This window comes from Schistocerca cancellata, chromosome 1 (genome assembly GCF_023864275.1).
Source record: "Schistocerca cancellata isolate TAMUIC-IGC-003103 chromosome 1, iqSchCanc2.1, whole genome shotgun sequence".
NCBI lineage: Eukaryota > Metazoa > Arthropoda > Insecta > Orthoptera > Acrididae > Schistocerca > Schistocerca cancellata.
In genome coordinates this window covers 1,058,636,519-1,058,664,468 of record NC_064626.1, presented here as the reverse complement: position 1 = coordinate 1,058,664,468, position 27,950 = coordinate 1,058,636,519, and the positions used below count along the sequence as shown (strand labels likewise).

General features: G+C 40.6%; 1 protein-coding gene and 1 non-coding gene across 2 annotated transcripts in view; both read right to left on the bottom strand.

The window, feature by feature from the left end:
* LOC126126296 (glucose dehydrogenase [FAD, quinone]-like) overlaps nucleotides 1-27,950 on the bottom strand; it is a 116,471-nt gene that overhangs the window by 73,036 nt on the left and 15,485 nt on the right. The gene's annotated exons all lie outside the window — the stretch shown is intronic.
* Nucleotides 17,139-17,213, bottom strand: Trnap-cgg (transfer RNA proline (anticodon CGG)). Its single transcript has one exon. It is a non-coding gene; the product is annotated as a tRNA-Pro (tRNA).

The following is a 27,950-nucleotide window of genomic DNA, read 5'->3' as shown; positions in this document are numbered from 1 at the left end:
CAGTGTTTATACTCTATGTGCGTTAGACTGTGGTGGAGCAAAGCTAGACCATGTTGAATCTCGTGAGACTTCATTTCATAAATCTGAAGCAATGATTTTGTCTTTGGTGACCAAATCTACCGTAATATGCCTTCCTATGCTTTGGCGAAATAAAGTTAGAGAAAATTTTTAAAGGTTATCAACTGAATAATAAGGTGTTTTCCACATGGTGGGTCAACTTTTACTTGGTTACTTCTCCAGAAACACATTATTTTTAAGGCCATGTGCTAAGTCATATCTGTGGTGTTACCTCATGTTTCTTGTGTAGTTATCTGTAATACGTAAATATTGTGATTTCCATGTCCAATGGTGTGTACAGTATTGCTTTGCCTGTAATTATTTTTGGCGCAGACGTCGTTTTCCAGAGCTCATTTTTGGGTGTATTCTTTTATGCAATTACATGTGTAGTATGAATATAGCTCTGTTTTCCTTATGTTGTAATAAAGTGGCTGATTTCTAAGAGAGGGCTTTGGAAATTGTAAATTACACGCTGACCTGTAAGGTGCCACCGTGATCGATGTGTTAAATCAGTGGGCTCACTACAGAGCAGATTATGATTCTGTTATTACTTTTAATCTCTGAAGTGTCATTCTATCTGTTAAATGTGCTGACCATGAAGTAGCTTTGATTATCAACTGAAAATAGAGTTCCTTTTAAATTTTGTCAAATTTCTTTGAAGTCTGTCCTGCAATTATAATGCGTTGATTGAAGATTCTTTGTCTCAAACTGTGTTAATTTTAATGCAGCTGCTTCGTTTATTAAACTGCTGTTAACTTTTATTCAAAACTTGTTCCTTTAAATGCCGACAAATTGCTTTCGAAGTAGCCTCTGGTGTATAAAACAAAATTTGTTCTGTAAGCCTTTCACTTTCTAGAGCCCAGTTCCTTACCTCTACCTCCTCCATCCATTGCAACTATCTTTCAAGCAACACCCCAGTAGGCATACATCTGAGTGTTACCTGTTCTCTCAGACTTGTCCAACAGAACAGACATCACTCGTGATGACACAGCTGACACATACATATGAACATGAAATGTTGGAAGAGGAAGGAAAGGGAGGATGGATGATACATAGTGATGGCTAGCTGCAGAGGAGATTGTGATAATGCAATGACGAAAGTTGAAAATTTGTGCCATACCGGGACTCGAAACCAGAATTACTGCTTCTCATAAGCGGTTGCCTTAAACGCTACAGCAATCCGGACACAGTTCCTGACCCAGTCAAATTTCCAACTGATCGCACACTGATAGCTCTTCAGAGGTGGAAAATCCTAATTCGAGTCCCAGTGCTTCACAAGTCGTCTCAATTTTCCTCCCATCCTTTTCCTTTCCTTCCACTTCTTACGTTTCATGTTTACACTCCCGTATGTATGAAAGACTGTCTTAAAAGTATACAAACATAAATGATTTTAATTCTTGTTTACCACATTAGAGGACATACGCAAAAAATACCAGTTCATAAACCTCCATTGCTATAGAAATCTGCTTAAAAATTGTGGTTACACTGAATCTACATGTGGTGGTCCGGGCAACATTGTGCATCTGTTAGCTGAAAAGCTATCTGTGCAGTTTAAAACTGACGGAATAAGAAAATTTAATGCCAATTCGTTTGCTTCCACAAACATCTTATCATATACAAAACAGTGCAATTGGGCTAGGAGTTAACAATTGGCAAGTAAGTAACAGCAAATTTAGAAGGTGTGACCAGAAGTGACTTTATTATCACATGACCAGAAGTACAACCATCTCGAAGATTTTAGAGTGTAAAAGGAGGGTTCATAGCCGTAACTGATCAGTCTTGTATCTTAAACAAAAGTGTCTATTTATGTACCTCGACGTCTTGGGAGAAAGACAAGCCCAGTTGACGAAAACATCGGTTTATGGCTATTATTCGGGAACTTCGACAATCTTGTCGCTGACCTTAGTACTATGACACCGAAAATGGCTCGCTCTTAACAACTAGAATTTAAATGAGCTTACACCCATTAAAGAAAAGTTTTGTGTCAATATTACAGTGGATAAAATCTCTTAACAAATGGACTGTCAGGGATATTAGAGAAGGCGATTTGTAGTGTTAAAGAAGGAGATGTGCGGGTCATTTAATGGTATCTAATCAGTAAATTCTCAATGTTTATATCTGCGAGGCATTGTATCGAATCAAAAATGTCATTTCCAACCATACAGCAGGAGGAGTAATTAAAGAAATTGGAAACAAAGAATTGGAGAGCGTTTTCCAAAATCCTGTGGCTATACCCTATGAACAGGAATTGGCTGACGCCAGAATAGACCTTCTGACCATTCAATTAACTGGAGCTGCTCAGTGTAGATAACTGTACCTTGTGGATCCCGGCATAACATTAATTTGCTGGGATTTATAACAAAATGCAAATGTGTGATTACCTAATATCAAACCACTACCCCTGTGTGAAAGGATAATACCAAGGGAATAGTAATGTCATAGTAAACAACAATAATCCAGATGGAATAGGCTGTTTGACGTGGAGAAACTCCAGTTGTCGAATAGGTATATAACAAATTTATATGTCAAATCACAAGCCCTGAAGTAAATAAAGATATCCGTAATCATCTAATAGATTTCATAAAATGCCGAGACTTTCGACTACGAGAAACTTTGTTTTTTTCTTGATTACACAACATGGTATCCACAGATTGGAAGTTACAATTTGTAGCAATTAAATCGATGGTGTGTTTAACCTCACTGAAGACTGTATGAGTGTATTAAGCACCAGCAAACAGTATTTACAATGTGGTACACTGTACTCTGTGCTAAACGCTTCCATGAAGTGTAAACCAGCGAATAGTTTGCAGAATAGTCGCTGTGTGATGTTTAACAGTGCTGTGAAACTGGTCTACTTGTGTAATATGAATACTTGACAACTGATTGGTGTACAAGGAAACTTCCAGAGAATGAAGACCAGGAAAAGATTATAAACTGTGTTATGTCTGCCTCTAGTTTTTAATATTTACTTGCAAACTACATGGAGATTCTTTCAAACTGAAGATGAAGAGATAGAGAAATTATAAGAGGATATTGAAAGGGAAATACAGTACGTAAATGGAGATGAAAATCTAATGGTGATGGGGGACTGGAATGCAGTAATAGGGGAAGGAGTAAAAGAAAAGGTTACGGTAAAATATGGGCTTGGGACAAGGAATGAGAGAGGAGAAAGACTAATTGGGTGCTGTAAAAAATTTCCACTAGTAGCTGTGAATATTCTGTTCAAAAGTCACGAGAGAAGTAGGTATACTTCGACACGGCTGGGTGATACGAGAAGATTTCAGTTAGATTACATCATGGTCAGATAGATATTCCGAAATCAGGCACTGGATGGTAAGGCGTAACCAGGAGCAGTATAGACTCAGATCATAATAAAGTAGTGATGGATAGCAGGCTGAAGTTTAAGACATTAGTCAGAGAGAGTCAATACGCAAAGTTGTGAGATACGGATGTACTAAGAATGAAGAGATACGCTTTAAGATCTCTAAGGCTATAAATACTACAATAACAAATAGCTCAGTAGGCAGTACAGTTGAAGAGGAATGGACATCTTTAAAAAGGGCAATCACAGAAGTTGGAAGGAAAACGTAGTTACAAAGAAGGTAGCCATGGATAACAGAAGAAACACTTTAGTACATTGATGAAAAAATGAAGTCCAAAAATTCAGAGAAATTCAGGAGTACAGTAATGAAAGTCGCTGAGGAATGAAATAAATAGAAAGTGCAGGGAAGCTAAGACGAAATGGCTGCAAGAAAAACGTGAAGAAATTGAAAAAGAAATTACTGTCGGAAGGACTGACTCAGCATACAGGAAAATCAAAACAACCTATTTTATAATCTTTGTAACAGACAGTGCACTGATTAAATTCTGAAGTTTACTACTAATCTCCTTAATTAAACGAAGTGGTTCTTTGGAGTGAATGGTATGTCTAACAGCGCTGTTCATGAAATGGTCCCTGTGCGTTTGTAATTTTCTTAGCAAACTGATTCTGAAATGAAAATATCGAATCTCATAGTGTAGCTGGTTAGAAAGACGGTACTTGCTGCTCATTGTGCGCAGCTGCAAATTGATCACTACAATTCCCGAGAGCTTAGTTCAATGCTCCAGACAACAAGTACAATATTTTATACACTCCTTGAGAGAGACATTCCTTTAAATAAAAAAGATTTGAATGGAGGATGTGGACAATGCTCTTAAGTGAAGTAACTGATGTTACTACCCCTATTAACATTGAGAAAGGGCAATACTGATACCAAACTGTTACTCTCACAAATGTTAGACAAATTATTAATAAAGATGAAAAATAATTAATGAAAATTACTCGATCCTTAATGAGGAATCTAAAGTTCTCTGATATGAATGTCTCACTCAACAATGATTCTAAGCTAGGCATGACTGCAGTGCCGCTAAATAAAAATATTACCTTCGTTACTTGTCATGATCCTCTCTACACTCATTACATCTTATTTCATTCTAAATCACTAATAAACTCTTTCTCCTATGTTTCACAATATTCAAACACGAATCATTTTACTCAAACACAGGTGCACTTAACTTTATGTCTACATTGCCACGAGTACTTTGCTCGGCGTCTGTGTCGCTAATACCCTAACGATAGAGTTGCTGCGCATCCCGCTGCCAAGGAGCGATGAGGAAACAGCCACATTTCTACCGACTTTGACCAAAGACTGCGAGAGAAAAATAAGAGATTAAATATTTTCGCTTAGCTTTTGAGATATACATAGTATGTACAAATTCCAGAGATGCAAATAACAAATTCCGAACAGACCTCTATCTATTCTTCTTACTAAACACACGCAACAGCTGTTGCTGAAACATTCCAAATTGCTCTAAGCACTCTGAAGTCATCGGTCTCCTAGAACTTAGAACTACTTAAACCTAACTAACCTAAGGACGTCACACACATCCATGCCCGAAGCAGGATTCGAGCCTGCGACCGTAGCAGCCTCGTGGGCCCGGACTGAAGCGTCTAGAACCGCTCAGCTGATTCATTAAAAGTCTCTTATTTAAGATTATCTACATTCGTCCTTGGATGTCGATCTTGACAAGATGTTAACAAACGTAGTTGATTGTCTCTAGTTTGATGATCTTAAAATGAAAAGGAAACTAGGTAGCTGCAAATGTAGTAAACCTCATTTCGTACCATTGTGAGAGGTACACTGTATTGCCGAACGATACAATAGTGGTAGCATTTATAGGAGGTGATCAGGTTCTTGTTCTCATAATATAGGTTGCACATCACTAAAAGTGCAACAATTGCACTCCAATAATTAGTTTCATAGGTTTAAGAGCAATGACGAATATATAGTTATCGTCTCCATCACTATGGGCGATCTATTCAGGACAGAAGCCATGATCTCTTGTGATATCAGCACATAGTTGGGGACCACAGGAAGCGGGGAGCAGCTGTTGTGTACCTCTGGCTAGTTCGTATACAGTCGAGTCAGGGGACGGAGAAGTGTCTTCGCGCCGGTCCTGGCTGGAAGTGAACAGGAAAGGCTATCTTGCTGGTGGGCACCAATTGGGGGCAAAAAGCTATCTGCCTCAACCGTCCTTTTTGGCGGGAACGTCCAGTGGCATTTGGCGTACTCACTCACTGCGTCTCCAACTACAGACGTATGCTGAACACTGACCGGAGCGGCAGCTCATCTGCGTAATAGGAACCCCGAACCATTCGTAACCGACTGTGAACCATAATGTAAATGTCAAGCATGCAATAAAGGACATTTTAAATAGTGCATACCTCCTCCTTCATCCTTTTCCCAATAGTGACAGGTATGTATTTTGTGCGTCTGTGTATGTGTGACATCGCTGTAGAAAATTTTCTTATTCCCACTGTTATTTACAAGTACATTAAAATGCCACACTTCTATTAGGGAAGTTGATAGCGTGTGCATCATTGGTTTTGTGTCATTTATCCTTTTTTTACACTCTGCTAAGCATTATGTTAATTTACACATAGTTGCTGTTAAGTATTAATTTCCAAAACCATGGGAGACTTGAATTGCTTAAATTTGTATATTGTTCCAATAACTCACTGTGTTGTTTATTAAACATTTACTTAGAAGCTCTAACATGTGGGTATTTTGAAAAATTAGTAAATATGTAACAAATGATCCCAGAACTGAAGATATTGATTAAGAAAAACTTTTCTAAAAGTGCTTGCAGAAATGTCATTGGGCACTGCAAAAAAAAAAAAAATGCATAAGTCAAGTGTATATGAGTAGGCGTGAGTGTGTTGCTCTCAGAAATGCTTAAAGAAATCATGTGGCAAGTAGTTCTGATGCCTGCACTGATGAGGAAAAATCATTATTTTGGGTAATAAATCATTATAATTAGCTGTTAAGTAATAAGTGATAAATTGCTGGTTCATTATTAATGATGATTAGAGTAATTTGCTATAAAAGTAATATGTCTTTAGTTTCACTAATTGGACGATATATGTATTATGACACGATCTTAGTGAAAGTGATGAGGGCAAGTGACTGATAGGTAGAGAAGAATTGACCCTCAACCCGGAGAGAAAACTGACCCATGGGCTTTAAAGAGAACAACTGCCTCAGGATTTTGACACAACACCTTGAGGTTAAGGAGGACAACTCTCAGGACAGTGACTCTTGACTTTGACCTAAGACGATTGATTGCGTACATACCACCATTATCCCCTGCTCTTTGTTTGTGTGTGTCTACGTGTGTGTGTATGTGTGTGTGTGTGTGTGTGTGTGTGTGTGTGTGTGTGTGTGTGTGTTTTCCTTTCTCTTATATTTTTGTGAGCTGCAAGTGGAAAAAAATAAACAAATGTCTCATTCTTCTATTAATTGATAATGCAGATGTAGTGTACGTTAAACAGCAAAAGTAGCTTCGATTCTGCACCTCTGGACAAAAATAACGGCATCCGAAAGATAAATATGTCCACAGTGCTTGGGATTTAGAAATCTAAAAATTTATATTAATGAGAGCTACTGTGGCACAGAGGTCTGAAGTTCGTATACATAAAGATTCAGATACAATTTTGTCGACACGCTTCTGTGTTCTGATACTGTTACCTCGGCAAATTGAGTTCCCCCAAAATATGATTTCGGTATTAAGTAATGAAGCGGAATAAAAAACCTAAACTAATTTCCTTGTTTCTGAATCGTATGCAGTGTCTAAATGTAAAGCGCTTGAACCGTGTGTTAATGCTGCAAAGTAATTCAGTATCTGCCTTTCGTAGCAGTACCTTGAATCGTGTACGAAGTTTGAAAAGTTTTCATGTTACGTGGGACGTGGTATGTTCATCCAGAACTGCGATACTTATAAGTATCAATGGGACATAAATTGCTGCTGGTACAATATGCAATTACTAGTGAGTGCAGCAAATGGCAATACCTGAAAGTTTCGCGGAATTGACCAAAGGCAATAAAAATTTGCTCTGTCTTGAAAGTCCTTTCACACTACAACTGGTAGTTGCGCGTGGCGGTTTATTCGCCGCTCTTTCCGTTTTTGTAAACTTTTTTATCGTCTTTCATATATTACGGCACAGCTTTTCCAAAACTGCTTCCTAACCTAATCAGTCACCCGCTCTTCAAATTAGACCATCAAATCAATTCGAAAAGCTTGAAGTATGCGAGTAACTGAAACATACCCCTATAATTGGGTATATAATTAGTTCTTCATTTCATTTACGTATTTCCAGAGAGAAAATCTCTGTCTGCGTACTTCTTACCATCTTATTTTCCCGGCTAACATCATTTCGTCTGATGGTCGTTTTGAGAGCCAGCCTCACAGCCGATCACAGATGCATGGGCCGAACTTGTAACCTTCAGCTGTCACTGCAGCCACTCTCTGTTGCTGAGATTTACAAAGCTGGTAAGTATGTGCGGCGTTTAACAAGACATGATGAGGCAGATGTGAATTAGGGCCTTGCTTTTCTGAATTAATTCACGCACTCAGGTATTTGGACTCAACATGCCCTTATGCAAGGATACTCGTGTTCATACGTAATTTTCTGGGTCTTTCCTTTTACTTGTTAACTAATTCGACAGTCATTGACGGTTAACGTGGACACAGCGAATTCTGCTACATTATTATAATTTTTACCCAATTGTAGGTACCCTCCTGTGCCAAGGCATTATCCTGTATGTTCACTTCGGCCGGCCGCAGTGGCCGAGCGGTTCTAGGCGCTACAGTCTGGAACCGCGCGACCGCTACGTTCGCAGGTTCGAATCATGCCTCGGGCATGGATGTGTGTGATGTCCTTAGGTTAGCTAGGTTTAAGTAGTTCTAAGTTCTAGGAGACTGATGACCACAGCAGTTAAGTCCCATAGTGCTCAGAGCCATTTGAACCCTTTTTGTATGTTCACTTAATAATTAATTGTATTATCTGTACAATGTTTTAGTCAAATCCATGCGTTTGAGCAGTAAATAGCGCTTTATTGAGCCCCATTCTTTCATTCGATACTTTGAAGAAACTTTTCCTCATTATTTCTAGGCGATCTACGGTTTAAATTTTCCGTATTTAATTCAGCCTCCCCGGCTCAAATTAAGATGTTCAATAATGTCCGTTGCGCGACTTTATCTTAATTTTCTACATGTTCTTATGGGGAACAGTCTGTTCACTTTTTAGATCTCCGAGTCAAGAACTTGTTTGTGTCGCAGCAGTAGGCATCAAGCTCAACCGTAGTCTCACACGCAGAGCCACATCTGCAGCAAAAAGGGAGTTTTCGGTACGATCACTGACACGAAAGACTCAGAAATTTAAAGTTCAGCTATTGCGTGAAAGGTCCTTGCGCAGCGTTAGTTCGCGGAAATGCACGTGGTTCAAGGCAGTCTTTGACTTCAGAGGCGATGATCAGCATCGACAGTAACCCAGCAATGACAACATGAGTTAAGGGCATTTGGTAGCAATACTCGTTGTCAGGTAACGTTTCTGAGGGAAAATAGACTCCTTAGAGTGAAAAATAAGTTATCGTTTGTGAACTACGTGCGGAATGAGGTTTAGCTTCCCGTTTTAAAAATTGTCGGCTAGCCACTTAACGGTATATACAAATTTGAATCAAAATAACATTATTTGTAAGTATTGATCGAATACTCATCCGATTTTCTTTGCTTTATTGCTGTCCATTTTTACACTAAGAATTGAATGTCTCAGAATCTAAGCACCCTTCCATACCCTGTTGAGATCGAGAGGCACATTTGGCGCTGGTAACTAACACATGTACCGTCTATGACTTGTTCGGTTTTTTGACTAGTCTTCCTGATTACTGTCTGTTAGATTCTCTCTGGCCTACACTACACACCGTCACTGGGCAATAAACAGTGTAGCGGTTGCACTTACCTCCAGGTGTTCGGCAGAGGAAGGTGAGATGTCGCTGCCTCTGAAACAACTTCCAAAACTTTGAACCTGAGGTGTGGGACTCTGCACTCGTGAGGACGAACATCTCTTATCATCCGTTACGGGGAGCTGCAGCTAGTCACAACTTTCATAGTCACTGGCATGCGACGCAGTTCTAAAAGTTCAACAACAAGTAGCTCTTCGAAACTTTTGAGAGATGCTGATAAGGCACTAAACGATAATGCGGGACAAATAAGTTTCTTTTTCCACACAAAGCTTCTACACGCAGCTCTGTGTGAAGCCCTGTATCTTTGGAAGAGGACGATATTCATGGTGTCACATTAAACGCATTAGCAACGACACTAGTTAAAATTGGAAGTATGCTTTATAGCTTCTGAGATATGTCTTCCCACTTACAGTGAAGATAATTTTTTTCCTTGTAACAATGGATTGTGTTTTTCGTAGTTCGGCTATGATTCTCTGGTCCAGATTTTCCTCTTATAATGGCCGCTGTTTACCGACATGTTTAACGAGGCCTTTCAGATAATTTTAATCCCACAAACGTAGTACTGGTTTTATATTGTGACCAAGCAAATCACAAACCTATAAATATACGCTGTGTAATTAGTATTATTCAGTCGTTCATTTCCGTGCACACACGCGTTAGTTTTCTAGAATATTTCGTTGCCTATCTCTTTTTCTCCCCCTTGCTCTCTCTCTCTCTCTCTCTGTCCCTCTCTCTCTGTCTGTCTGCTGTCTGTGTTTGTGTGTAAACAAGATGGGCAGAAATAGTCTGAATAGCTTGTAACGATGTAGCAGGTTACGTTGTACGGACAAATAATTATTAAGAGCTCGCCTGCTTAGCTCAGTGGTAACGTGCTTGACTCCCATTCAGCGGGCCCGGGTTAGATTTCCGGCCGGGTTGGAGATTTTCTCCACCGTGGGCTGAGTGCTGTGTTGTCATCATCCTCTCACCATCATCGAGCGCAGGTCGCCCAATATGGCGTCACATGAAATGAGACTTGCATCAAGACGGCGGAACACAGACGGTACCTCGCGGCCAACTATGCCATACGATCATTTCCATTTCATTGTTAAGAAAAAAATCGATGCGTTCCGACGGCATAAAATTTTATCGAATCAGGTCGTTCTTCACTTGGTTTCCTAAATCCGAACAAAAGAAAAAATGCCTCTGTGCACTATGGGACTTAACTTCCTAAGGTCATCAGTCCCCTAGAACTTAGAACTACTTAAACCTAACTAACCTAAGGACATCACACATATCCAAGCCCGAGGCAGGATTCGAACCTGCGACCGTAGCGGTCGCGCGGTTCCAGACTGTAGCGCCTAGAACCGCTCGGCCACCTAGGCCGGCTCAAACAAAATAGCGAGAAAAAGAAACTGTACATGGGATGGTAGGAAGAGCGATACAAAAACTGTACATGGGATGGTAGTAAGGATCGAACGCGAGCCATAGGCTCAGAAGGCTCATGTGATGCCGTCTGCCCTATGAGAACAATTGACAGTGACTCTTATTTGGGGAAGCGTTTCAATTTTCAAGCGCAGTGGTCTGATTGGCTAACTTCAGTGCTAATTAACTCGGAAACTACGCAAAACATCGAATTTTCTTCTTAATAGTTATTGCCAAGCACAGCCTACTGAAGCAAAGCAAGCGCTGTATCATGTGTGAGGTACAGAGGCGAGCGAGTGTGCCGGGACCTACCCAGTTAACTGCTAGTAGCGCCACGTCACCTTAACGCGTCTGTGCGTAGGGCGCAAGTATTGCACCAAAATTAAGTATGAAATTAAAAATCAAATTTTATGTTTAAAACTTTGTTAAAATATAGGTTAGTGTTGTAATGTTCCAAATACCAAGTCTTTATGTTGTAGACTAAATAGTTTACGTAATGCCGTTTTAAGAGAAAAATAAGTGGTGCTAAATGATGAAGCTAGAAAGCCAGAATTTGGTCAGAATGTGCAGTTAGAGCTCATAAATAAGTGGTGCAGGTTTCCAAAACCATTTAACAAAACTTAACGCCAGAATCCACGTTTTAGGAAAAAACAGAGGCATTAAATACTGGACTTGTTTTATGCTTCAGTTCACCCCAGAAATAATAACTGGAAGACCACGTTAAGCTACCTCTTATAATTTTTGAGTAATTAAGTAAAAACCAGTTTTGTAACTAAAATGTACCCAATTGTTGTGGATTAAGTACCTGTGATTTTAATGATAGAGAATCTTGGTGAAAGTGGATGATAAAACAGACCAAGTAATAGAGCTATACCATATTTGAGAGTTGTATTATTAATAACTGCTGACATAAGTTCTAGTAAAGACGTGGTTCAGAGGTAACGATCTACCGTTAATTCAACCATAAAAATTCTATAAGGCAAAGTTTTCATTCTAGAGAGCTGAAGCCTTTTTCATTGATTTCAAACAGCTTAACTGTATACAAGCAAAAATTAAGAACTTTCTGAAGTGATTTGTAACCATGTTATTAAAGATAATGTGCCCGACATAGCGGTCGTTCGGATGCTGCTGCAGTATGCAGATAGCCGAAGACAACAGATCATCCCTCGGCCGTCCGCTCCGGCACCTATATAAATGCAGCCCGAGAGGTAGTTCACTTCGCATTCAGCTATTGTAAGTTCCACGTATGTTAAATGTCGGATCGCGCTCTGCCTAGGATGACGTTCGAGCCGAACTGAGTCGAAGCGCGCACGGTGAGGTAAAAACGGAACGTGAACTCGCGAGGACTGTACACCGTTCTGGATCGCTTAGAATTCGCCAGAGTAACTGTTAGTGTGCCGTCCTTGAGAATTACAATTCCGCGTGGCAAGTGATGACTAAAATTCCACTTTTATGGCGAGCATTATTTTTGAACATTGATTGCAAACTTTCATTGAGTTATTTTAGTCAGGGCGAAAGACAATCTCGTAGGAACGTATCGTAGAGGTCGCCTCTGAACTGCTAAATGTGCTGTTAGAATAGAAATACTTGCTTTCAATTGACAATAGTGAAATTCCAAGTTTTGTATTGGAGAAACTTTATTCAATATAATTTTGATTGGAACTTTATACTTTATTTAAAATCAAAGGCCGGATTCCGTAAAGAAATGGGAGGATAGAAACTTTTCTTTCAGTGGGCTGGGCCGCAATGTGGCCGTGCAGACTGGAAACTAAGATCAGTATGTTTCCCTTCGCTTTCTAGCTGACCGCTAAATTAGTTGCCAGGCTCGCTTGAGAAAAACGGTGACCAAACAAATGATTAACTTTTACATGCCGCCCCACACTACCCTGTAGCACCCTTACAAGCCCTCTTGACTGACCACCATGCTTTGCTACAATTCGATAGTTGCCATACAGGTTATAGTGAATTCTGCCTTACCCAACTAGTGACAGAAATAAACTCCTTATAACGAAACAGGCAACAGTAAAGAACGAAGATAAAAGTAAACTTGTGCTGATGAAACTAACGTGTCGATGAGAAAACTCGCTACCTGACATATCACAACCGCACTAACAGCAGCGTATATACACATAAGACACCAGATAAGAAGAAAACCAAACATGCTGAAATACCATAGAGGAACGTGACACCATAACCTGTCATACAAAATACGTAATATTCCAGAAGTAAAACGTCAAAGAATTCTTGTATAAAGGGCTGTAAAGTACAAGCAATGATCTTTATTGTTTGTCTACTGAAACAGAATAAGTGAGAGTCCCAAAAACTTTTAGGGTTTAGGATTAAATATGAATGTTGTGCAGCTTCAGTGTTCTACCCTACACTGCAGATATTGAAAGAAAAGGGGTCAGTGAAGTTGTTTCCTTTTTAAATCAGTTTTCGAAATAATTATCGGATAACAAAGTCAAACATCTTCAAGTTTTAGCGTTTGATATTCAGGCCAGAACAAGAATTACACTGTCATAAGGTATAAGATATCTTAATTATATTGCGAGTGAACTGAAAGTTTGAAGTCAGTGCAAGTAACATTTTCAGTTAGAGGACGTGCTTTTATGAATGGCGGCAAAAATACAGGACTGATTAACGCAAAGGCAGTAGCAGACGTTCCAATGGACTGAGTGCGTATCATGACTGAAGCTCGATGTAAATCTAAGTTCTTGATGCTGCGGTAGTAAAAAATGGTATTATACAAAATTGGTAGTCATTTCTGGAGAATAAATATTTAAGGAAACGCCATTCCTGACAAGACCCATCAGAGAGGCAGCCATCACAAAAAACATCGCTGCCTCATTCAGTACCAATTTCATAGGAGGTGATAGCTTCACATCAACTTCAAGAGCAGCAGTCTCGAGAACACCCATTTCCTGCTTACAGAAGTAAAATATAAAAATGTAATAAAATGCTAATCTAGAATAATTTTATACAATGCTAATAATAATAATAATAATAATAATAATAATTTGTCTTTACAAGTCCTCTGGCACCATCGACAGAAAAGTATCAGATCTCCACCTTCTGAAGAAGTATCGTGGATAAGGGGCTGGAATGCTCTAAGGACACCGTTTACACTGCGCTGAGAACTGCATGTTTGGACGAAGTGGTGTTAAATTTTATTCTTACTACTTCTTTATCACATGAAATTAAAACAGGAAAGAAAAATTGTTATTCTGAAACATAATGTTTGACAAAAATTACAATACTACTTGGAATATCTTTTGTTGCACAATACACAAACAGCACGTTTTTCCCCTTATAACTCACGACATTACTTTAAATATTATGTATATAAACCGTAATTTAAATATTTTTAAAATAACAATTAGTATTAAGTTTAATGTAAATAACATTTCCTTCCAGAAGATTTCAGTAATCATTAATTTTATCCGTTAGTATCCAAGAGTTTAGTTACAAATATCAAAATACCTCTTCTGAACAAGTTGATAAGCAGGTTCTTTTCCTGTGCTCTTCCGCTGGGATCTCCCATTTGTCCCACTATCAGCTCGTCTCATATTCGTCTGAATAGAACCGTGTCTCTGACTGCCCTCTCAGATGTCAATTAGGAATCCCTCTACCCTACTATCAAATCGCCTGGAATTTGGCTGAAAAATCCTTGACTTCAGTGAGTCATTACTCGATCAGCCCGCTCTGAAATTTTGGGTAAAGAACTGTAATGGGAGAAAATCATACGAGAACTAGGAGCAGAAGTCGGAGCACAGAACTGCTACAACGAGGCAGCAGACAGCAGATAATGGTCATTGAGCTTCTATACTTTCCCTAGCTCTTCATCTTCATCTTGCGATGTCGGCATGTATACTTGAACTATCGGTGTCGGTGTTGGTTTGCTGTTGATTATGATCAGAGAAACCTTGTCACTGAACTGTTCACAGTAACACACTCTCTGCCCTTCCTTCCTATTCATAACTAATCCTACTCCCGTTGCTGTTGATATTACCCTACGCTCATCTGACCGGAAATCCCTGTCTTCTTTCTATTTCACTTCTAGATTGAGCCTTTTCATTTCCCTTTTCTGATTTTCTAGGTCACATACCACTTTCTAGCATCTGACATCCCACTCCCAGACTCGTAGGAGTTGTACTTTCTTTGGTTATTGAATTTTTTCCTCATGGTCTCCTCCCCCTTAGACGTCCCGAGATCCGAATCATGACACTTTTTCAATAACAGGCCACATGTCCTGTGGGTGCACGATATGTGTCTTTAATGGAGTGTTACTTTCTGCATCCCCATGCCGTTGATCATTGCTGATTCTTCCAACTTTAGAGGCAGATCACCAAATCAAGGACAAGAGAGTGCCCTGAAACTCAATCCGGTCCTCCACCCTCTTCGACAACGCCGTTGATAGAATGAGGGGACTTCTTATGCCAGACGGTCTTTGGCCGCCAATGTTGATTACTAATCAAAATTTAAGGGGTGGCGGGTTTCGAACCCAAGACATGGGACGTTCGTTTCGACTACTAATTAAAGACGCTACTCCTTTTTTGTGTTGATCTCATTTTGTTGTACATTGTTCGTTGAATTCGTTCGGGGTGGACACCCGATAACACCCGATCAGGCGCTTCGTTGATCCGTTCACTCAATTTTTCTTATTACAGAGGGCAGCGAACACCTAGACCACAGGTGCACGAGATCACTGCTAACTCAGGAATATTAGAAGATGTGATCCCGAGTAGGTGATGCCCCAGAAAAACAGTGAGCATGTACTACTTAGTTCGTTAAGAGAGGTTGAAGCCGTGTTAAGCCGTGGAGACAGTGCCAATGGATTAGAACTAGGCTAAAGAATGGCAACGGTATTGTTTAGTTACGTTTCACAGTCTTCACATCATGTGGCATTGTCCTAAAACAGCCAAAGTGCCGAGATACCACGCGTACGCGAGACGCGTTATTGGCGGTGACGTCATCACTTAAAAAGCTGCTGGTCTGTCGAGAAGCAATGTCCGTGATAGCGGCAAACCCACCAGCAATAGCTGACCAAACAAAAGAAGTGGCATACTGGAAAAATCTGTCAGATGTTGGAAGAGATGTACATGTCATGGGATTAAAGACATTATTTATTGTATGACACAGGTGTGACTAACACAGCGCCAGTGGCTGCGCTTGTGTACAGCACAATTGCACCTGTAATAACCGCCTGTAGCTGGATCAGTGGTATCGAAGAGCTCTTGAAGCGAGGGTACTGGATAACTTGTTTTCTCTTAGAATGAGAGATACCTGTTTATGGAGCCGTTGAGGTTTATGTGAAGTATTTAATATTTATTGTAAAAATGAGAATTTAGAATTGCAAGTCAGAGCCCAGAGCTGCCACTTTCATTTTCTTTTCATATGTTACCTTTCAAACCCGTTTATGTGCTACACAGGTGGCTTTTTCCCCTGTATGCTCTAGCTCGATGGTATGGGAGTAAGCTTAGTGCCATCACATTTATTCTGCGTAGTAACCATTATTTTTCTCCTCGGTCACTTCTTTTCAAAGAATAATCTCTGCAAATTTGTATGTGTGGGGTTCAGATCAGTTGTTGAGGGAAATAGAGACTTTCTTGTGCTTTCTGACTGCGTAGTGCCAATCCTGCTGAATATCTCCAGTGAGGCTTCATATGATAGTGAGATACACCCCGAATCTCTTGAATACAAGGCTGGCCTATTTGAGCTGTTGGTAAAGTTGCTTTGAGGAGACTTGGAGTGTTTCCCACTCTTTCAACTCCTCGAACCATAAGCTGTCTATCTCCCACCCTCTTAAAACAAAGGGGTCTTCAGGGTAACGGCCCTGGTTGGCGTCTGCTGAAGTCCAACACTGAACGGCACGCCAATGTGATAAACATGGAAATTCTTTAGAACTTGCTTTCATATACAAATATAAAAAAATATCCCGATTCCCAGAAGTCTTGAAGATAGACATCGACTGTGGATATTGTATCACAGACACAGTATCTTTGACTTTCCAGAGATGTTACTAAACCCGTCCAAAGATGTAAACAGCCATGCATGAGCAGCGCCTATTAGTCGGAGGGATTCCGACAGCTGATCAGTTTGTCATTCCACTAGCAAGACGGTACACGGGTTGTGTTGTCTGTAGTTCAACCATGCCTAGACGGTCAATACCGCAGTTCGATCGCGTCCACATTGTTACTTTGTGCCAGGAAGAGCTACGAACAATGGAAGGGCCCAGGCGTCTCAGAGTGAACCATAGCGATATTGTTCGGACATGGAGGCGATACACAGAGACAGGAACAGTCGATGACATGAAACTTCCTGGCAGATTAAAACTGTGTGCCCGACCGAGACTCGAACTCGGGACCTTTGCCTTCCGCGGGCAAATGCTCTACCAACTGAGCTACCGAAGCACGACTCACGCCCGGTACTCACAGCTTTACTTCTGCCAGTACCTCGTCTCCTACCTTCCAAACTTTACAGAAGCTCTCCTGCGAACCTTGCAGAACTAGCACTCCTGAAAGAAAGGATATTGCGGAGACATGGCTTAGCCACAGCCTGGGGGATGTTTCTAGAATGAGATTTTCACTCTGCAGCGGAGTGTGCGCTGATATGAAACTTCCTGGCAGATTAAAACTGTGTGCCCGATAGGCAAAGGTCCCGAGTTCGAGTCTCGGTCGGGCACACAGTTTTAATCTGCCCGGAAGTTTCATATCAGCGCACACTCCGCTGCAGAGTGAAAATCTCATTCTGGAGTCGATGACATGTCTCGCTCAAGCCGCCCAAGGGCTACTACAGCAGTGGATGACCGCAACCTACGGATTATGGCTCGGAGGAACCATGGCAGTAACTCCACCATGATGAATAATGCTTTTCGTGGAGCCATAGGACGTCGTGTTACGATTCAGACTGTGCGCAGTAGGCTGCATGATGCGAAACTTCACTCCCGAAGCCCATGGCGAGGTCCATCTTTGCAACCACGACACCATGCAGCGTGGTACAGATGGTCCCAGCAACATGCCGGATTGGACCGCTCAGGGCTGGTGTCACGCTCTTTTCACCGATGAGTGTGGCATATGCCTTTAACCAGACAATCATCAGGGACGTGTTTGGAGGCAACCCGGTCAGGCTAAACGCCTTAGAGACACTGTCCAGCGGATGCAGCAATGTCGAGTTCCTCTGCTGTTTTGAGGTGGCATTATGTAGGGCCGAAGAACGCGCTGGTGGTCATGGAAGGCACCGTAACGGCTCTACGATACGTGAATGCCATCCTCCGACCGATAGTGCAACCACATCGGCAGCGTATTAGCGATGCATTCGTCTTCATGAACGACAATTCATGCCCCAATCGTGCACATCTTCTAAATGATTTCCTTCAGGATAACGTCATCGCTCGACTAAAGTGGCCAGCATTTTCTCCAGACATGAACACTATCGAACACTCCTGATATAGATTGAAAAGGGCTGTTTATGGACGACGTGACCCACAAACCACTCTGAGGGATCTACGCCGAATTGCCGTTGAGGAGTGGGACAATCTGGGCCAACAGAGCCTTAATGAACTTGTGAATAGTATGCTACGCCGAATACAGGCATGCATCGTTGCAAGAGGATGTGCTACTGGGTATTACAGGTACGGGTGTCTACAGCAGTCTTGACCACCACCTCTGAAGGTCTCGCTATATGGTGGTACAACATGCAATGTGTGGTTTTGATGAGCTATAAGAAGGGCGGAAATTTTTATGTTGATCTCTATTTCAGTTTTCTGTAGTGGCTCCGGAACTCTCGGAATCGAGGTGATACAAAACTTTTTTGTGTGTGTGTATTTTGTGTTTCGGTTAGTGAGGGCTGACGCTTACCTTTAGTTGGGGAACTGCTTCAATAATTTCACAAAATATTAGGGAGTGTTTTTCGTTTCGAATCTTGGAGTCCACACGAGTAATTCCTGCTAATGCTATCTGTATTAGAGTTCTTCCCTTGTTGGTGCCATTATGGACTATGTGCCATCAGAAATAGTGGTCTTTAATTTTAGATTCACCACACGTTTGTCTAAAACCATTGCTTTCTCCAAATCGAGAACGTGGCGATGCTGACACTAGCCAATTTCTTACAAAATCTGGCGGGGAACCTTTGGTATCGACTTAAGCATCCATGTAGCATAACGTTTTGCTCCATTGTAAGTAAATAGTTGTGTAGAAAGTCTTGAATCTTTCTGTTACTGTGTTGTATGTGTCTAATTTAATATTGTTGCAGGATTAATCTCCCTTCTTGTGTAGATTCCCAATTTTCACATCCCTAACTTCGAGATCACAAGTGTTGGTGCTCCTTTGTAACTACACGTAAGATTGACTTCTACATATCAGGGAGTATATACATTTCATCGTAAATCAGGTAGTTCTTGTATCCCATGTGGGTTGTTAATCGATGTAATGAATTCACTATCATAATCAGAGTTTCCTGTTGAATGTCTTCCCGGGACATGTATCAATACATCGTCTAAATGTTCCCCACAAATCAGTAGGTTTCAAGTCAATTCCTAATCCGATTCAATTCACCATGCAGTCGAGCCATATTAATGAAATTTAACAATTGCGCCATTTAACATTGCGGCCTTGAGAAAGTTTGAGAACTATTCCTGACTGTCGACACTGAAGGTGTGCTGGTTAAGAGTAAAACAAGAGTTACACAGATTTCTTGGTTCTTCGTTTCGGCACCCTAGGGTAAGTATCAAATACTTCTGCCATGTGGCAACTTACTGTCTGGGGTTCCTGCAAAGTTTTTAATAAAAGATTCTACCAGGAGTAGTAACCTTCCCAGTATCATAGTATCATATCAAGTAATTTATTTCGTGCACATATATCATTACAATATTCTTCAGATGAGTGGACCATAGTATAGCTGATAATGAACTATTATAACCAGGCTAAAATTACACAAAGAAATAGAACCAATTTGTCATAACTGCCATCCATTCACATTTAATTTAATCAAGACAATACATAAAATACACGTTGATTTTACCTGTAAACGTAGATATCTATTAGCTGTTTCTTATAACAATGACGTCGTGGATTCCATCGCAACAGAAAAGCTGAAGCAAGCTATTCGACAGACAAAATATTTGAATTCACCTGCTACTGATAATGTGGAACTAATAAAATATGGTCCGCACAGTCTGCTATAAAGACATCTAAGAACACTGACATATGTTGGCAGATAGGATGTCTATCATAGAAATTAAATGAAGCCGCAATATAACCATTACCAATGGTGGTAAGTCACTGTGTACAAATTTAAGAGTAATAGATAACCTAAAATCTTATTATAAAATACCCACCAAATAAATTAAGAAAAGAACAGCTCCTGTTACTGAAGCAAATGTTTCAGATGCCCAACAAGGCTTTAGAAACAGAAAATCATGTTCAGAATGTATTTTTACATTTACACAAACAACCGAAAAATGGAGAAGGTTTAACTTATCCACTTCGTATTGGTTTTAAAAACATGAGATTACATTTGTCATTGGAGAACATGTAAAAACCCGAGTGAAAATCTGAAGCGGGCCGGGATTCGAGCCCAGGACCTCCTGCTTACTAGGCGGGTGAGTTGACTATAGCTCTATCGTACCCGCGCGAAGTTTCTCCGCACACCTCACGGCCGATGTCCGCCCCTCGTAGCTGAGTGGTCAAAGCGACTGAATGCCATACCTAACAGCCCGGGTTCGATTCCCGGCTGGGTCGGAGATTTTCTCCATTCAGGGGCTGGGTGTTGTGTTGTCCTTATCATCATCATTTCATCTTCATCGACAAGCAAGTTGCCGAAGTGGCGTCAACTCGAAAGACTTGCACCAGGCGAATAGTCTACCCGACGGGAGGCCCTAGCCACACGGCATTTCCATTTCCGTTCTGTTCTAACTCATGTGTGGCTTCCAGACGTTTTAGCAGTGTGTTACGTTCAGTCAGTGTATCGTGAGGTCGCTCTTGAATTTGTGCATGTAAGTTCTTCAGTCTGTGTCGCTATGCGTACTTATCGTTTCATCGTAGAATCAGTTATATTTTCCACATATTGTCGAACTCTTTTGTATTTTCGTCGAATGGTGTGAAATTGTGTGTGACAAACGGGAAAAAAGGTACTGCAGCGTGTGTATCGATTATGCAGTGACAGCGTACGTTTATGCTACAGTTACGAAAAACATTAAGTACGTCAAAGAATGTGAAGAGAACGGAACAGAAAATTATTTTGATTTTGAAATGGTACCAACGTGAGGCTAAGTATATCGCGTTACTGTTTCTCCCTATTTCGTAGCCGGCCGCTGTGGCCGCGCGGTTGTAGACGCTTCAGTCTGGAACCGCGCTATTGCTACGGTCGCAGGTTCGAATCCTGCCTCGGGCATGGATGTGTGTGCTGTCCTTAGGTTAGTTAGGTTTAAGTAGCTTTAAGTCAAGGGGACTGGTGACGTCCCATAGTGCTTAGAGCCATTTGAGCCTATTTCGTACAGCAGCCGTAGAAAATCCAACATCGTGCAATTCTCAGTAACTCTTGAAAACCACATTGCGTAACTTTAAAACACCGTTAATTAATTCCAATTCCTTTTGAGATTTACTAGCCAGGCAAATAAAAGCCAAGCGTTTTTTTCCCAATTTGAGTAGCAACTGTCAGAAACTTCGTAAGAGAGGTAACTAAAGTTGCTTGAGAAGATTTTTAGCACGTTGGAGTTGATAGATATAGGATTTCATCCTTAGCTCTGTAGTGGTGAGATCATTAAGGATTTAGAAATATAATGTTCCAGTTTTATATACAAGAGCAAATGTTCGCGAACTTTTTAAAACTTTGACTCGCGCTTCTTGACAGCACTTCTCAGATATTATCGTAATGCCAACATAAATGTGCATCGATCCACCATTCTTCTAAGTAGCCACTGGCCACCATAAACCTGACACTTCATTTTCAGGTAAAATTTTAACGCAGGTTGCCTTTGCCTGAATCCATGTTGTCTGCCTCACATTATGAAAACCTCTTGTATTCTCTCATCTTTAAAACAAAATTCCTGAGAGAGGACAACCTTTTGAGAGCTTCTTTCGTAATGATAAAGTGCAGTTCTGTGCCGTAAAAAGGATGAAGTTTTTGGTACGTACCTATGTTGTTGCATTGTTCACAATATCGCAAATACTTCGGCCTAGTAACAGACTTATCCATAAGCTGCATAGTATACTTGTGTTGTGCACATTGGTTTTGCTCCTTTGGTGTAGAAACTCACTGATGTCAGCACCTAGTGCCTCCTTCCATACAGCTCATCATCGACATCGTCAAGTTTAACACAATACTTGCGTATTCCGTCACATTTGCCGCTTAAGCTGTCACTCCTTTGGCGTTCTCATTTTTAGTCAATTTATTAACATAAAAAGCAAACGAACTCGAATGCTTCCCATGGGCTTTTATGCGAAAACTTCCGATGCTAGCTCTGCGATGTTAAAACACGTACTACTTTGAACCGGACCATTGTTATACCGTTACTTGACCAAATGAAATGACGCTGCAGCCAGGTCTACGGTCCGCTTTGTCGGGTGATATTAATAAGGATACCACAAGGAAATGTGATTTGCATATATATTTTTTGCGTTTATGGTACGTGGGATTAGCGCTCGCATGCTACGTAGGTAGCTTGGATTCGGATCTCAGTTGATGCAAATTTTTAAAGAAAGTTGCATGTTCTACGAGAGTTTTCATGAGGTGTAAAAATGCATAAAGACGGAAAAAATTTAGCTAAGTTTTGAGACGTACTGGCTGGATAGCTGGTTCCAGTCTCATTTCGGTCATTGTAATTTTCGTTTTTTCCCCATTCAGTTCGAATACGTATGTCATTTAAAAATAAACTTCATCAAATACATGCTACGTAACTCTTATCAAATTAATAACTTTTTAAAACATTACTGGAAATTAACAGCGACTGATACAAAATTAAAATACTGATCAGTCTTCATCGAAAGGATTTATTAAAAACTAAAAATCACACTTCAAAATGGTTACCGGTTGCGATACTATAGAATATCATCACCTTCAGACCGTATCTCTGGAACGTTAAACAATAATATTCTTTAAAGGGAAACAGTCTCCAAAATTAGACACTTCATCAACATAATAAATATGAATAGACAGACTTAATAAAATAAAAAAAAGTTCTTGATAAGTGTTGGAGGTTACATCTGGTAACTGCTAATACCGTCAAAACGCTACGCTTTATAAAGAGGGAGATCCGGCCTGTTACATGACATCATTCAGATCCAATAACGTTTAACATACTATGGTAACATACCCAAAAAATAAATCATCGATCTAGATGTTGATGAAATACAATATTAAGCGCCATGTAAGGCACGTAGTTCGCGGTAGTAATAATTTTATATTGACAAAAATAATTGCGAATACACTTAAACAACCAAAGAAATGAGGGTAAGAAATAAACCGTTGCGTGGAGGTTCAAACACAAATTCTGAAGCAAAGGTAATGTAGGGGCACCCACCGTCGCCATGGAGACAGTAGCTTGGAACCTCTCGATGCATAGTGGCGATAGCGAGAAATATGGCACACCAGACATGTAATGGCATATCTGTCATTTTTATGAGAAATGCGTATCTTCTTATTTATAAGTACATATCACACACAGAAATCCAGTTTTCGTTGTAAATATAATGATTGTTAGTAACGGTTATTTTAAATAAAACACATTACTCTTCATACAAATGTTCGTAAGACATGTACCGCTACTTAAAAATTTCCCATCATCAGGCAGCGAACGTGAGCCGCTCGCATGGTAGGGGTGAATTCTACTACAGAGCCTCAAGGCCCATAGGAAACATAGTCTTACTTTTATGGTATTAAAAGACGCCCGGAAAACTACAACGGTGATTTTCTCGAGACTTTTTGAGGGTTGCGTCGATCTGCTTTGGTTCGCCGATATTTGAGTTCTGATCTTGACTTACAATAAATATAAATAAATACAAAATTGAGATCGCCGTACGGTCTCCTTGTAAAGCAGCCTCAGAACGATGCTCCAACATAAACACTGCGACTGCTGTCTACACTTTTCGCCGCTAAGCATGTACCGCCGTTTATCAGAAGTCCACCACAAACGTACCTGCATTCGTTGAAATGGATTTGATAGTCTACTGCAAAACTATAACTAAAGCGCCAGAAAAGTGAAGTGTTCGACTGGCAATTGACGGGGCGAGAGACTCTGACATGTAGAATGTATATCAGCAGACTTCTTACTTACCAACAAGGAGTCCTATAGTTGCTTACGCGGGTGCTGAGCAGACACCTGCCCGAAGATTGCTGACTCCGTCGTGCGAGAGGCTTTGCCGTGATCCTTGTTTGCAAGTGTGTAAACACGGCTCCCGTTTCACCGACACGGTTGTGCGACTGCTTGACGCTTTCCACACGTCAGCATCGCAGCGTCATCGGAGGCAGGTTACAACAAGGGTAGCAAGTTCACAACATTGGGCAACGGATCGCCGTCAAGTACACTGTTCAACATGAAATAGGCAATAACAGGAACGACAGCAAATAGTGAAATTTTGCTTATCGTGCTTATAGAGTACAGTATGAAGAATAAATAATTAAATTAGTAAGTAATTTAGGGGGGGCTATGCAAAACGCGAAATTTAGTACTCACAACGCTCATTTGTGGCAGGAAAACTTACCTTGCGTGACAGATGTGCGTAGGATGTGATTCTGTGCTGCTTCAATTCTACGCGAGACTTCATCGGTGGAGTGGTGCTGTGCCAGTTTTCAGCAGTTCAGTGCCACAAGCTTTCACTAGTAGATCTGCAGAACGTGCTGGCCAGAACAACTGGCCACTCGGTGCGTATGCGACAAAATGCGCTACGAATATGTTCCAAAATACCGCACATAAAAATGGAATTTTTGCCGCATTCATACCTCGGATTCTATTCGAGATAGAGAGTTAAGGTCAAGGGTTTTTGATATCCCTTTGGCTAGGGACTATATGTAAACCTAAGACAAGGATCGTTTTACTGCAACTATCTTACAGTACGGCGTCAAACTTTGAATATTACACACTTCCTCCTGCATAGGCAAATGGAGCAATTCGGTTGGTTCTTTCAGCATTGAACATGGTCTTCGGTGCGCCTTAAGGCGCTTACGGAGGGATTGTATAGTTCATGAGTGGTTCCCGAGAAAACACGAAAAAATCGTTTTTAACACTTTTTCGTCGTTAGCACCAGATACATAGATAACTAACGGAATAAAATTGCTCAAATTTTAGCGATATATTCTCTAAGCATTTATCCAGAAGCACTATCTTTCCGATTTCAAAAATCTTCATCCTTTGTCGAAAAACACCCCAAAAACATGGTTTTCTAGTACCAAACAGAGCCGCGGATTCCAAGACAGCTATGCACAGCACGTGGCTGAATTTTTACATTCCGATCTAGAACAACTCTGACAATTTTCTTGATATATTTGTCCCTTTCCGAGATACAAAGATATATATTTACCGTACTTGTATAAGTTCAATACTCATGCAAAGAGAAGACGTAGTTTATAAAGTGACGTAGCACGGATAAGTATGCTGTAAAGAGTCTCCGTTATCATCAGAAGGGTTCTTGGAACTCTAAGTTGTAAAGTTTTGCTTTATTGCAATTCGACATAAGCTAACTATAAAAATTTACTCGCCCATGGAGTTCCTTACAAGTGAATGACATGCCCTGCTGCAGCAGGCAAAAGAAGGGACCAGCGGAGAAATGCCATCCTACCTTTAAAAATTTTTCCAAATATTTTTGCATGCGAACATATTCTCTGAGGGAGAAAGAGATGTGGGAAAGAGATGGATAAGCAATAAAACTGGAAAACAGTAGACAGTGGTTATGGTATAGAGAGAGCGAAAGAGAAAATGGGATTGTGAGAGAAAGAGAGGAACCCAGTGGCAGTGGGCAGTGGAACATAGTTGGCAGCGATAGCTGGAAGAGAGTGAAGGAGTTGTGTCAGTCGGGGAGGAATGAAGAGAAGAAGGAAGTGGAAGTGGGTGTCAGCTGATGATAACGAGAGGCGGAGTCTACGACAACGACAACGAGGAAGACAGAGACAATGACATTTAAAGGAGACAGCTGCAGTGACAATGAATGAATGATATAGTACAGTAAGAGGGAGTAAGAGGGAGACGGTGACAATGAGAGGAGGCAGTAGTTGTAGGACAGAACGATGGAGATTGTGGCTGTGAGACAGAAGACAGGGACAGCGAGACAACAAGAAATGATGAAAATTAGTCAGGCTGAAAGAGTGAGTTAGAATAGGCAAGTGGGAGTCTACAGTGATGAGCGATTCACAATGATGAACTTACGAGTGTGAGCGACGAGAGGAGCTCGTGGGATTGAGAGATGAGTAGCATTTTAAAAAGAACACGAATATTGTCGCATGACATAATTTTTTGGGAAAAGTTTTAAATATGCTGAGGAAGGTAACATGAGTTTCTGAACAGCATGAGCAACGTGAGATCTTGAGTTATTTTGCAGAAACATTACTTTTTTTTCGTTTTCGTGGCACCAGTCTTCTGACTGCTTTAGTGCTGCCCTCCGTAAATTGCTCTCATGTGCCAACCTCTCCATCTCAGAGTAGCACTTGGAACCTACTCCTCAGTTATTTGGGATGTATTCCATCTCTGTCTTCCTCTATAGTTATTGCTCTCTAAAGCTCCCTCTACTATCGCGGAAGTCATTCCCTGATGTCTTAAGAGGTGTTCTATCATCCTGTGCATTCTTCTTGTCAGTGTGTCACACATATTCATTTCCTCTTCGATTCTGTGCACAACCTCCATATTTCTTACCTTATCAGTCCACCTAATTTGTAACATTCATCTGTGGCACCACATCTCAAATGCTTCGATTTTCTTCAGTTCCGGTTTTCCCACAGTCCATGTTTCACTAATATACAATGCTGTGCTCGAAGCATACATCCTCAGAAATTTGTTCATCAAATAAGGCCTATGTATGACACGAAAAGACTTCTCTTGGCGAGAAATGAGCTTCCTGTCGGTGCTAACCTGCTTTTTATTTCCTCCTTGCTCCGTTCATAAAGGGTTATTTTGCTGCATAGATACCAAATACCTCAACTTTTTTGTGACCCTCAATCCTGATGTCAAGTTTCTCGCTGTTCTGATTTCTGCAACTTCTCATTACTTTCTTCTTTCTTCGATTTACTCTGTACCCATATTCTGTACTCATTAGACTGTTCATTCCATTGAGCAGATCATATAATTCTTCTTCACTTTCACTGAGGATAGAAATGTAATCAACGAATCTTATCATTGATATCCTTTCACCTTGAATTTTAATTTCACTCCTGAATCTTTATTTTACTTCCATCATTGCTTCTTCGACGTACAGGTTGAACAATGGGGCGAAAGACTACGTCCTTGTCTTACGCCCTTTTTAATCCGAACACTCCGTTCTTGGTATTTCAGGCTTATAATTCCCTCTTTGTCTTGTACATATTGAATATACCCGTCTATCCCTGTAGTATTTTTCTCATAATTTCGAAGTTTTTGCACCATTTTACATTGTCGAATGCTTTTTCCAAGTCGACAGATACTCTGAACGTGTCATGATTTTTCTTTAGTCTTGTCTCCATTGTCAACCGCAACGTCAGAATGGCCTCTCTGGTGCCTTTATCTTTCCTAAGGCCAAACTGATCATCATCTAACACGTCCTCAATTTCCTTTTCCATTTTTCTGTATACTATTCTTGTCAGCAACTTGGATGCATGAGCTGTTAAGCCGATTTTGCGACAATTCTCGCACTTGTAAGCTCTTGCAGTCGTCAAAATTCTGTGGATGACTTATCTCCGAAAGTCACATGGCATGTCGCCAGAACCATACATTCTGCACGCCAACGTGTATAGTCGTTTTGTTGCCAATTGTCCCAATGATTTTAGAAATTCTAATGGAATTTTACCTATCCCTTCTCGCTTATTTAAGTTCCTTAAAGCTCTCTTAAATTCTGATTCTAATACTGGATCCCCTATCTCTTCTAAATCGACCCCTGTTTCTTATTCTATCACATCAGACCAATCTTCTCCTCATAGAGGCCTTCAGTGTACTCTTTCCCCTATCTGCTCTGTCTTCTTCATTCAACAGTG